This window comes from Bufo bufo, chromosome 7, assembly GCF_905171765.1.
Source record: "Bufo bufo chromosome 7, aBufBuf1.1, whole genome shotgun sequence".
NCBI lineage: Eukaryota > Metazoa > Chordata > Amphibia > Anura > Bufonidae > Bufo > Bufo bufo.
In genome coordinates, this window is record NC_053395.1 from 227132845 (window position 1) to 227146521 (window position 13677).

The window sequence follows — 13677 nt, forward strand, 5'->3', positions numbered from 1 at the left end:
AATGCTACTGTACAGAGCCCCCCATATAAAATACCCCTTCTTTGTGGCCTCAGTAGATGCCCCTATAGTGCCCACCAATAGCGTGCCAGTATCAAGTGCCCCCAATAACGTGCCAGTATCAAGTGCCCCCCATCACATGCCAGTATCAAGTGCCCCCCATCACGTGCCAGTATCAAGTGCCCCCCATCACGTGCCAGTATCAAGTGCCCCCATCACGTGCCAGTATCAAGTGCCCCCCATCACGTGCCAGTATCAAGTGCCCCCATCACGTGCCAGTATCAAGTGCCCCCATCACGTGCCAGTAACAAGTGCCCCCCATCACATGCCAGTAACAAGTGCCCCCATCACGTGCCAGTAACAAGTGCCCCCCATCACATGCCAGTAACAAGTGCCCCCCATCACGTGCCAGTAGCAAGAGCCCCCATCACGTGCCAGTAACAAGAGCCCCCCAATGTGCCAGTAATAAGCCCCCCATCACGTGCCAGTAATAAGCCCCCACCAATGTGCCAGTAATAAGCGCCCCCCCCAATGTGCTAGTAATAAGCCCCCCCCCAATGTGTCAGTAATAAGCCCCCCCCTGGCGACGCCACTGCCCATGTCCCAGTATCATAGTGCCATCTCCCCCCCCCCAAAAAAAAGTGCCAGTATCAAGAACCTCTCTCCTCCCCCCCATGTCCCAGTATCATAGTGCCATCTTCCCCCCGCAAAAGTGCCAGTATCAAGAGCCTCTCTCCACCCCCCCATGTGCCAGTATCATAGTGCCAACCCCCCCATGTGCCAGTATCAGGTGCCAACCCCCCTCCCCCCACATGTGCCAGTATCAGGTGCCTCCCCATGTGCCAGTATCATAGTGCCAACCCCCCTCCCCCCCATGTGCCAGTATCAGGTGCCAACCCCCCACCCCCCATGTGCCAGTATCAAGTGCCTCCCGCTTCCCCTATGGGATGGCAGTAACAGTCGGGTATTAATAAAAATAAAAAAACACTTATAATTACCTCCATATCAGCGATGCGATGCAGCCTCTTCCTGTGTCCCGCCCTGTATGTCCATATATGGAGTCAGTGCTTGTGTATTCTAATTTAGCCTGTATTTCAGAAAAGTTTCTGCTAGGATTCGAACTCACGACCTTCTGTATTAGAGGCAAAGCACTTACCCACACAGCCATAAGAGCTGCATTGGCACTGACAGAAAAAATATGAGACTTCTACTGTTATAGCTGGCTAAGTGTACATCTATACAGATGACAGCTGCCCTAACACACCCAGCACTACTATATCTCTATATGACAGCTGTCCCAGCACACTCAGCTCTGCTATATCTCTATATTTGATAGCTGCCTAAACACACCCAGCTCTGCTACATCTATACACATGACAGCTGCCCAAACACACCCAGCTCTGCTACATCTATACACATGACAGCTGCCCCAGCAAACCCAGCTCTGCTACATCTATACACATGACAGCTGCCCAAACACACCTAGCTCTTCTACCTCTATACACATGACAGCTGCCCAAACACACTCAGCTCTGCTACATCTATACACATGACAGCTGCCCAAACACACCCAGCTCTGCTACATCTAATACACATGACAGCTGCACCAGCACACTCAGCTATACTATATCTCTATATAGGACAGCTTCCCCAGCAAACCTAGCCTGCTACATCTATACACATGACAGCTGCCCAAACACACCCAGCTCTACTACATCTATACACATGACAGCTGCCCCAGCAAACCCAGCTCTGCTACATCTATACACATGACAGCTGCCCAAACACACCCAGCTCTTCTACCTCTATACACATGACAGCTGCCCAAACACACCCAGCTCTGCTACATCTATACACATGACAGCTGCCCAAACACACCCAGCTCTGCTACATCTAATACACATGACAGCTGCACCAGCACACTCAGCTATACTATATCTCTATATAGGACAGCTTCCCCAGCAAACCTAGCCTGCTACATCTATACACATGACAGCTGCCCAAACACACCCAGCTCTGCTACATCTATACACATGACAGCTGCCCAAAAGCACCCAGCACTGCTACATCTATACACATGACAGCTGCCCCAGCAAACCCTGCTCTGCTACATCTATATACATGACAGCTGCCCAAACACACCCAGCTCTGCTACATCTATACACATGATAGCTGCCCCAGCACACTCAGATCTGCTATATCTCTATATATCTATCTACTGTATAGCAATACTTAGAGATATATAGATGTAACAGAGCTGGGTGTGCTGGGGCAGCTGTCATATATAGAGATATAGCAGAGCTGAGTGTGCTGGGACAGCTGTCATATAGATATATAGCAGTGATGGGTGTGTTAGGGCAGCTGTCATGTGTATAGATGTACACTTAGCCAGCTATAACAGTAGAAGTCTCATATTTTTTCTGTCAGTGGAAATGCAGCTCTTATGGCTTTGTGGGTAAGTTCTTTGCCTGTGATACAGAAGGTAGTGGGTTCGAATCCCAGACACATCTCTCCTTCTCCTGAGGACGGCAATACAAATGACTATGCCTGGGATTCGTAAATGCCGGCCCTGATTCTGTCACCCCCATCACTGGTGTCACCCGGTGCTGCCCGCACCTCCCTTGCAACGCCCCTGCGGCAGAGGATTCCGGCAGGCAATTCCATCAATCCGTACGCAAACTGATGGCATTTGTCATGAGGATCCGTCTGACAAATGCATTGAAATACTGGATCCGTCTCTCCGGTGTCATCTGGAAAAACGGATCCGGTATAAATTTTTTTGCATTTTTTAAGGTCTGCGCATGTGCAGACCGGAAAGCCAGATCCGTTTTGCTGGAACACTTAATGTAAATGTAAATTAATGCTGGATCCGGCATTCCGGCAAGTGATCAGTATTTTTGGCCGGAGAGAAAACTGTAGCATGCTGCGTTATTTTCTCCATCCAAAAAACGTAAGAGGGACTGAACTGATGCATCCTGAACGGATTGCTCTCCATTCAGAATGCATTAGGATAAAACTGATCAGTTCCGGTGACGGAACTCAATACAGGAAAACAAAAAAAGCTAGTGTGAAAGTACCCTTAGTACCTTATTTCCAGAGGGGCTTTGTTCCACCAATAGATGTTTTTATCCTCTGAAAATCCAGTTTATTTGGTATGCAAGTGAGCCAATAAGGTGCCCAGAGGGGCGTCACTCTTGCAGGAAGGAACCCAGACACGCCCCCTGCCACAATGTGGTCCACCCTCAAAAGACGTAAAACCCTGCCCCAGGTCACACTAAGCCATGCCCCTGATCTGGTTAGGGCACTCCCCCTCCACTCAGGTAAAAATCAACTTCTGTCAGCTGCAGGGGTGGCAGGGACAGTGACTTTCTCCCTGCAGCTTACACTCAGACAGCACAGTGCTGCTGTCTTAGAGTGAGCTGTTCAAAAGGACACGCCCCCGATTCAGTAAAGGCCACTGTTAAGGGGGCGGGCCCCTGTGGAGGTCATTGTCAAGGGGGTGGTGTGCTGTGAAAGTCACTGTTAAAGGGGAAGACTGCTGTAAAGGTCAAAGTTAACGGGGTGGGCTGCTGTGGAGGTAAATTTTAAGGGACGGGGCACTGTGGCGAGGGTCAGTGTTAAAGGGTGGGGAGCTGTGGAGGTCACTGTTTTGGGGGCGGGATGCTGTAGAGGTCACTGTTATAGTGGATAGTGTTGATATCTTTTAACGACACACACAAACATTAAAAGAAATAGATGAAATATACCCGAGCGAAGTCGAGTCCTTCAGATAGTATCTTATATTATTCAAATTGTTAGATTGTAGGTGAGCCACAGACAGCCCACCTGAATCCAGAGATCAAGAAGGGTCAGCCACTATATTACTAAAACTGATACATTGTGTAATATTTAGTGTCGAACCTGAGATGGAGGCGCTTGACAGGCAGAATCAAAGGAAACCAAGTAGAGAAGTCCCGGCTCTTGTGGACTGTAAGACGTAATCTAATATCACATTTGCTCAGAGTACTCCATTAATCACTTCATTTATTTGAGTTTATTCAGTCAATGAGAAATGACTTGGCAATATCATCAGTTCAATGAAAGATTTGTACGCTGTCACCAGGATCTGGGATCAGGTCCATGCCCCAAAAGGATGCTTGAAGTTATGTTACAAGTTATAACTATGGAAATTAGATACTAGAATTGCAATCATTATAGAAACAAACTTTCCAAAAACTCCTTCGGCTGATGGATGGAGATTGTTTTTATGACACAGATTTTGTGTCAGATGCAATTGTGTTTCCTAAAACACTGTCCTACAATTGTAATAATCATCCACATGGAGGGAGCCGGAGTGGAAACCCAGTGACATAATGACTTGACCTGCAGGGCATGACTTCTACCACGTCCTGTTGGGGAGTTGGGCTGTGACAGATGATTCCTGATATACCTTTAGGCCTCCTGCACACGAACGCGTTGGCCCCGTGCACGAACACCGACCGTGGCGAAACCGCAGCGGATCGCGGACCCATTCACTTTAATGGTTCCGCGATCCGCCCGTTCCGCAAAAAGATAGGACATGTTCTATCTTTTTGCGGAACGGAAGTACAGGACGAAACCCCACGGAAGCACTCCGTAGTGCTTCCGTGGGTTTCCGTTCCGTGCTCCCGTTCCGCACCATTCCGCATCTGCGGATTTGTGGACCCATTGAAGCGAATGGGTCCGCATCCGTGATGTGGAATGCACACGGAACGGCGCCCGTGTATTGCGGAATCCGCAAATGCGGTCCGCAATACGGTAACAGGCAGCACACGTTCGTTTGCAGGAGGCCTTACAAAGAGATTACTGCCATTGAGCCATGCAATTTCTCTATTTTCTGGAAGCCTGGAGATTTCACAGAGCAAAAAGAAGCAATTATGGTAATGAATATCCATCTTAAAATACACTTCCTTTCCTTCAAAGACATATATTTCAAGCAAAAAAGCGATATTCTGCGATGCCAATGATTTCAGCTGGTTTGTCGGTTACAATAAAGCTGCTGAAATCACATTAAGTCTCTTGTAGGCGTCTAAAATGGGTTGATATAAATATAATCCTGGACATTATGATGTCCTTGGTGTAACCCTACCTTAAATAAAAGATGCAGCCTTCCCATCCAGATAGAGTAGTCCAATATATAGTAGATGCAGCAGAGCTGGTCTTGTAACCATTTATTTTATCCAACTGTGACAACTCATATAGCAACTGAGTGAATGCTTGTGATATTATCATCGCTTGTATCAAATGAGAAACGTGGATCCACTGCATTTACCAACTCATTTATTCTACATCATGAATATTGGAAAGGATGGGGCCCATGTGGAGATCCACACCCTCCACGTGGGCCCCATCCTTTCCAATATTATAACTTACCTCCTAGGGGCTGGCAACCCATTATGGCGAGGATTAGACGACACTGGCAGCACCGACCTTCAACTACCACCTGTGTACACTAGGGTTGTGCCTACGTTTGCACAATCATATAAGGTGAGCTTAATCATCCTAAACAACCTTCTTCTTTTTAACATACCTATCACCCTATGAGCGCCTCTCCTCTCCTTGTTGCCCATTTTTGACATCATGAATATAGAAGATTTTTAAAGGAGCAGGATAAATCTCACTGTACTTTCCTCCATTTATTGGCTGGCATATAACTGAGGTGGCTGCACTAAGGTGACATGCACGTGTTCGTATGTACTTTGCAGCCTGCAAACCACAAAATGCTGGTACCGTCGGTGAGCGTCCCGCACAGAGCTGGACGCTCTGCGCTCGAACAGAGAAACAAGTCCAGGACAAAGATAAAATGGAGCTGAAGTTGGACAACCCCTTTAAGGAGCCAACATTTTTGAACCTCCACAGTATGAGACCTTCCTCCCTATCAGCCCATCTTCTCTTCTTAGAACCCTCTAGAGTTTTCCAATGTCTTCATACAGTTTCTTTGATGTCTGTTTTTCATACAAATTTGCAATATATTTTATGATTTTTTTTATAAAATTACAAATATACTTAGAGAATGATTCATCCATTTTCTCTGTGGTTTTCATATTGTCCTCTAAATATCCATTTGGTCTTCATGAAGGATATGACAGCTCGGCCGGATATCAGACTCTCATTTTTTTTTTATATTTTGGAAGTAAGTACATATGTGCAGTGATCTTGATGGGAGATGTCACATGAGACTGCGAGGGAAGGATGGATCCTCGGGAGTTCAGCTCCATGGTTGTCACTTTACAAGCCATAAGATGTAATTTTATATGACACAGGCTCAGCTCCGGCTGGGAACAAAATGAATGTGCAATTTTTTTTGGACATTTTATTTTGGGCAAGGCTTTCGCTGCACATCTTTAACTCTGTTATTCTGAAGCAGATTTGCAGAGCTGGACAGAGGAACACTTACTCTGCAATCTATGTCTGAAGGTGAAGGAGCTCAGACTGAAGAGCCCATATTCATTCTGTGCAAATTTTCCGGAGTAATGCAATGAGAAAAAGTCTCTGAACCTCTGTTCTTTATGTATGTTCGATAAATATGATACCTTCAGTGGTGAACACAGACAGCAGAGGGCCCCTGTGCAACGAGTGTCCCTAGGCCCCCTCCTTCTCTCAGTGATCTGTGGCAAGAGGCAGGGGTGCACCTAGCCTTTCTGCTGCCAGAGGCAAAAATTGAAATGGCTCCCCTCCTCATGCCAAATTCTCAACCTAACCCCTTCCCTCCAGCCCTACTGTTAAAGACATACTTAAAAACAACTACATACAGCACTACAAACATACAGGAGAATACAGCGCCACACACCTCTTACATCCAGTGACGTCTCCTCTGAAGTAGATCTTCTCTTTCCTCATCTTCTCCTGTCAGACCAGACCGCCATGATGATTTCTTTCAGCCGCGTCTCGTCTCTGCAGAGTTTAACAAAAATATGTTAAATAAATAAAATAACAAACTAACAAAATAACAATAACTGCACCAAGGAATTAGTATTTCTGACTAATAGTGTATCCATAATATCCTCCAAAAATAATTGTGCTAAGCTGATACTGTGCCAGGGTGCCCCCACAGTAATAGTGCTCCCCAAAGTCCCACCAATAGAAATAGTCATCTGCCAGAGTGCATAGTGTTAACAGTGCCCCCAATAGTAATAATGCCCCTATTATGCCCTAAGAGTAATAATGCCCCCATAGTATCCATACTAGTAATCATGTTCCCTGTAGTCCCCCAGTAGTAATTAGATCAGACCCCCATATCAGACCTCAAATCAGATCCGATGCTCAGGCCCCCATATCAGATGTTATCTATCTCCTTATCTATCTATCTTGGTGAACTCAACATGGAGGCAGACCACAAGAGATATGTATTTATATATATATATATATATATATATATATATATATATATATATAAAGAAAGAAGGAAAAAGAAAGAAAGAAAGACCTAACCCTGCTACATATTTAGGCAGACACAACTGTGGTTTCCTCTAGAGGACCAACGTTTGACATAGATCATATTCATACTGCACAGCTTTAGCCCTTTAGTTAATGGATGCTGACTTTAACTTGAGCCAATTAGCCTTGTCATAATGAAGTAGTTATTTTACAGTAACTTTTGTAGAAATTCTGCCCAAAGGGAAATTATCATTACATTAATAAATCCATGTGTGGCTTGGACTATCAGACAGTAGGTTGTGCGGACCCCTCCCGGGAGAGAAGAAGAAGTCATTGAAATGTCCCCTCTGAATGTTTAATAGAAATTAGCAATTAAAGAATTACCTGAGAGTCTGAAGCTGCACATTGTAAATGGAGTCAGGAATAAGAAGTGACGGCTGGAAATGTCTTCTGCATCCTACAGTACGTGGTATAATAGGAATGGTACAACTTCAGGCAAAATCATGTAGCCAATGTATGCCTGCCCATTTTTTTTTACCGGCTTCGCCTCACGGTTTCTTCAAGGGCTGTGGGTTCACAATCACAAACACAATTCCTACTTTTAAAACAACCGCCCATCCCCCTTTAGGAATAGCTCTGACTCCACCTCAGATAAAACAATTGACAACCAGCTCCACATTGAGTCCAATGGGGGTCAGAGCGTTCATTAGCAAAATAAACTCTGTCTCTTTCTGGGATAAATTTTTAATAATACCCCCCCTCCCCAATGCTTTTCACATTGCAACATTCCTACCACTTTCAACCCATTTGGTCTTTTATCATGCTTGTCAGCAAAATGTGCCGATACACTATGGGATTTTACTCCTTTTTAAATATTTTTTATACAGTATGTTCTCCTTGTCTAACTTTTTATTTTCTGCCTGTTCTCCCGCATATTGTTCCCCACATGGACACTAAGAGATATACAACATTCATAGACTCACAGGTGATTATTTGTTCTATTTTCCATTCTTTTTGACTCTATTGACTTCACACTGAATTGTTTCTTTGTATTAAGGGTTTTACAAACCTTTTATTCTCATACTTTTTGATATTTTCTTTCTCTCTTCTAAGGCACTGTGACTACATGATCCTTTATGGCCTTAGCACGTCTGAATACCTCTACATTCAGGTAAAACCTGGGATTACGTTTCATCTGATTTTAAAATGTGCCAATTCTTTTCTAGTGTTTTTTTTTATCCACCAGTGATCTCTAGAATATTTGGTGGTGAATAGGAGGGTCCTCTGCCCTTCTTCCTTAACCCTTTCATTTTCTTCCAATAATTGTGTTCTGTCTTCCTGTTTTACTTTTTCTATAATTTTTTAAAATTTTTCTTCATCATAGTTTTTTTTCTTCAAATCTTTCCTTGACGACCTTAACCTGTTCCACATAGTCTTCTTCCTGGGTGCAATTTCTTCTGATCTTCACACACTGGTTCAATGGTACATTAGATAACCAAGAATCAAAATGGCAGCTTTCATGGTCGATAAAACTATTAACGTCAGTTTTTTTTTTTGTACACAATCTATCCTGATTTTTAAAAAACAGTGTTGTCTAGATAATCAATTGATATATCACTAATCTGCCACATTAGAGTTATTAAGTGTTCTCAAATATTCTTCCAGACGATCCCTGTCTCCCCTCCATAAAATAAAACAGTGATCAATGTACTGCCACCATCTGTATAATTCAGATGAAGGCAATACTTGAATAAAAACCTCTTCCCACATGGCCATATATAAATTTGCGTAGCTGGGTGAGAATTTCGCCTTTTATCTGTAGGAAGAAATTCTCTTCCCACCAGAAATAATTGTAGGTCAACATATAACCAATAGATTCTTCTGTAAAGGTTTTTTGTGGGTCTTTTAACTTTTCATCCCAGTCTAGAAAGATTTTGATTGCCTGGGGCAGGCGTATGGCTACATGATTTTATCTTTAATGCTTTTTTTAATCCTATAATTTGTAAGTAGTGAAATAAAAGAAGCTTGTCTTTTTAACCAACATTTCTACCTATGTGTCCGTACTTTTTTTTCTCCTAAGTTTCCACCCAGAAAAATCCTTCCAGAGAGAAGAGAGGGAGAAGCGCTGGAAAGTCTCTCTATTACGACGGGAAGCCAACATCAGCAAAGATTGTGTTCCTGAGCCACTGACAGAGACGTGGAAAGGAAGGAAAGCTGGGTGTGGTTCGGTCCTGACTTTATTTGGAGACCAGGCTCATCAGGAGGAAACGTAATACGGACATTGGGAGTGGTGAGAAAAAGAAGTATACTAAACGTATAAAAGATGCAAAAACTGTTTACGCCATTCCAAGTCTTATATAAATGTGTTTTATGTTTTATCCTTTATCACTGAAAGGTTTTTAGAAGATATGTATTTAGAGTGTAAATATCTGTTCTGTGTGATATATACTCTTTACGCTTCAGGCAAAGCTGATACATTGTGTCATTCCTAGCCAAGGCCCCGAGGGGGTGGAGCATGACACAGGAGTTCTCTGATTGGTGTTTTTAATCTCTAAGCCGCCAAGCTCTGTAAAGTACCACTCTGGGAAAAACTGAAAGATTGTGTCATTCATTGCCTAGAACCTGAATGGGTGAAGTATGACACAGGGATTCTCAAATTGATGGTTTTTTTAAAAAATCTCTGTGCCACTCTCTGCCCCATCACTCTCTGCACTAGACAATGGGATTAGATATATTATTACTGTCTTAAATGTATTTATTCATTTTATGCAGCGCTTTACAGACATTATCATCCAGCTGTCCTCAACAGGGCTCACATTCTAAGGTCCCTATCAGTATGTCTTTGGAGTGTGGGAGGAAACCGCAGGAAACCCGTGTGACACGGTGAGAACATACAAACTCCATACAGATGTTATCCTTGGTCGGATTCGAACCTAGGACCCCAGCGCTGCTAGGCACCAGTGCTAACCACAAGTTTAGATCGCTTATTCATGGACCAAGCAGAAGATGAGCCAAATGTATCAAAGTGGTGCATTCGTTGTGATAGATTTGGCAGATCTTGCAACAAGTTAGACACTTTACTCATGCCACCTCTTGGTTGACTTACTTTAGAGCAGAATTTTGTGTCACAATTGTGATGCCATTAAAATGTGTTCCTTTGACACTGGCCGACCTGTTCCATGTGCACTTGGCAGCTGAAGGCATCTGTGTTGGTCCCATGTTCATATGTGCCCGCATTGCTGAGAAACATGAAGTTTTATTATGTGCAAATGAGCCTCTAGGAGCAACGGGGTCGTTGCCGTTACACCGAGAGGCTGTGCCAGGTAGTGAAAACATCATCATGCCTAGTCCTGTCAATCAAAGTGCGCAGAAGTTGCAGAGAGAGCACAGCCTCTAGGTATAATGCCCCGTTGCTCCTCAAGGTGCAGTTTGATGGTCGAGGAGGGGAATGTGGTAGATGGAAAGGTGCAGGACCTCACCCCTTCTTCAGGTATTGTCATGGCCTCAAGTATGAGAAAGAAAAGTCAAAGTAAAGCAGCTAAAAAGTTGCTTTTAAAAAATAAACATTTTGGAGCTTTTCTTAGTTTCTGAACTAAACTTTCTGCCCAACGCCCACGCCACTTTTGGGCATTTAGCTTTTTGTTGTAAATTTCATAATGTGCAATTAGTTATCCATCCAACAAGTAGGAGTCCACACTGAGCAGCTAAATGGTTCATTTGGCAACGAGTTTCTAGTCTCTTCAGGAACTGGCTCACAACAATGTTTTTCTTTATAGTTAACACTACAGATTTAAAATTCACCTCTGAGAGGAATAAAGCAATATTTAGATAGGAATCACAGGGGCATTTCAGTTCTATAGATAATCTAAGCCACGGTTGGGAAGGTACTTGTCATTGAAGGCCATTTGACGATATTGCAGAGGGGGGGTCCAACTCACAGCTTCCTACTCTGAGAAGGCATGTAAATATCATTATAAAAGCTTCTACTTTTGCTGAAACTAATAATCACAACATAAAATGTCCCATTTATTACAGGAAAGTAACGTTTCAATAAAAAATTGTGAGTTTAGATTAAAAATTCATCCGTGTGGGACGCTAAACACAGTTGAGTAAGGTTTTAGTCTTGATGGGAGACTACTTCGTCCATTCAGCAGGTGCTTTCCTTGAAGAAGTAAAATCGGCCAAACAGTTATCTGCTCATCCTTCTTCTGTACTAGTGTATACCTCTTCTGCAACAGAAGAAGAAATTATGTTTGCACTGTAGGAATGGTTGAAGCTTGGAACAAACTCCCAGCAGATGTGGTTGGGTAATCGACAGTAAGTGATAAAGACAAGTATCCTAAGATAAGTAATAATATAAATGGACCTTGTGATATTTTTCTGTTGTCAATCCTCTATGTTTCTATTAAAAACATGGCGGTGATGAGCAGATCACCATAGCACTTGGCATAGAAAGCCACAATCATCTAGATATTTCCAGGGGACATGTTCAATGATGGCCATTCTGATCAATGGGCGTACAGCAGCCTGTACAAATTAATTCTATGTTGCTGGACATTGAAGAATGGAAACCTGTGCTGTAGCATGACAGCATACGGCATAGCAGATAATACTGCTTCTGAGGATGAATAGTGAGCATCCAAGTACTATTTCTTCTTACTGCTCCAGACTGCATGCTATACTTATTGTCTTACTGACTGTCCGGGTACTTATTGCAGACTATATTTATCATTGACTGAGGGGGTAGGAGACTGACTGGAAATTTACAGGGGTTTATGTTTACAACTGCTAGAGGGAGAAGGAGACTGACTAAGAATTTACTGGTTATTATATTTACAGCTGCCAGAGCGGGAAGGAGACTGACTAAGAATTTACTGGGGATTATATTTACAGCTTCTATAGGAGTAAAAAGGTTGAATGGGAATATACTAGAGATTTTGTTTAAAGCTGCCAGAGGGGGAGGAGACTGACAGGAAACTTAATGAGGATTTAATTTAGAGCTGCCAGTGGAAGAAGGAGATTGACTGAGAATTTACTGGGGGATTATATTTACAGCTGTTAGATTAGTGGTGCTGACAGAAACACAGGGGGACATTTATCAAGACCAGCATTTTCTTCTTCGGTGTTGATTTCCCCTGCGCAGCCGGAGGATGCACCAATTTATGCAGAAGGACAGGTCTTGTCATACCGTACATGTGGTGCATTTTCCAGCAGGCTAGGAACCAGGCTTAAATCTATGGCAGCTTCCTAGATGTCATAAATTTCTGTCTTCATTACGCCAGAAAACTGGCCTGAATTAAGATAAATGTGCCAGCCTGATAACCTCACTCTCTCCCGTCCTCTCGACACCCCTTTTTGAAAAGTGGCGAGGGAGGCGAAAAAAATTGGCATGAATGAAGATAGCTGTGCCATCTGCTGGTCCTGATCTCTCACCACTGTCCCTATGAGCCTTTTTGGAAAGTGGTAAAGGTGGCGATAAAACCTGGCCTGAGTTAAGATAAATGTGCCAGCCTTCTTGCCTTGTACTCTCCCCGCCCCTCCCTATGCCCATTTTTTGAAAAGTGGCGAGGGAGGGGAAGAAAATTGGCATGAATGAAGATAACTGTGCCATCTGCTGGTCCTGATCTCTCACCACTGTCCCTATGCGCCTTTTTGGAAAGTGGCAAAGGTGGTGTAAAAAACTGGTGTGAATGAAGATAAATGTGCCAGGCATGCTGGCCCCTATACCTCTCTGCTTTCGCTATGTCTCTTTTTGGAAAGTGGCGAGGGGGCGTAGAAATGGCACTTGCAACAAAATATTGTTGAGGGGGGGGGTGTAAAAAAAGCCTCAAACAAATACATTTCCACCATAGAATAGGAAAAAAAGACAAAAATGATTTATTTTGTATAGAAACAGTCTAAAGTAGCTTACAATAGAGTCTAATTGCCCTTTGGGACTTGAATCAGGGGAGTCATCCTTAGAACTTGAAGTTAATAGAAGACAATGATTGAAGAATTTCTACATTCTGTGGAATTTTCTATTTTAAAGTAACCATCCTTTAATACAAAAAATGCCAACAAATCCATAGAATGAGGTCTGTGATGTAAATGACCAGCCATTGGCTACTTTTATGGGGGCTTTAATGGAAGTGATGAGGAGACTGCGGGCAATGTCCATTATACTGCAGCAGTCTATAAACCGATGTGGAAATATGGATGGTGTTAGCACAGTTAGACAGTCTCCGTGTCTGCAGCTGACACATTTACAAGGATGCAGTGTGCTGGAATTCATTGCTGGCATCAGCC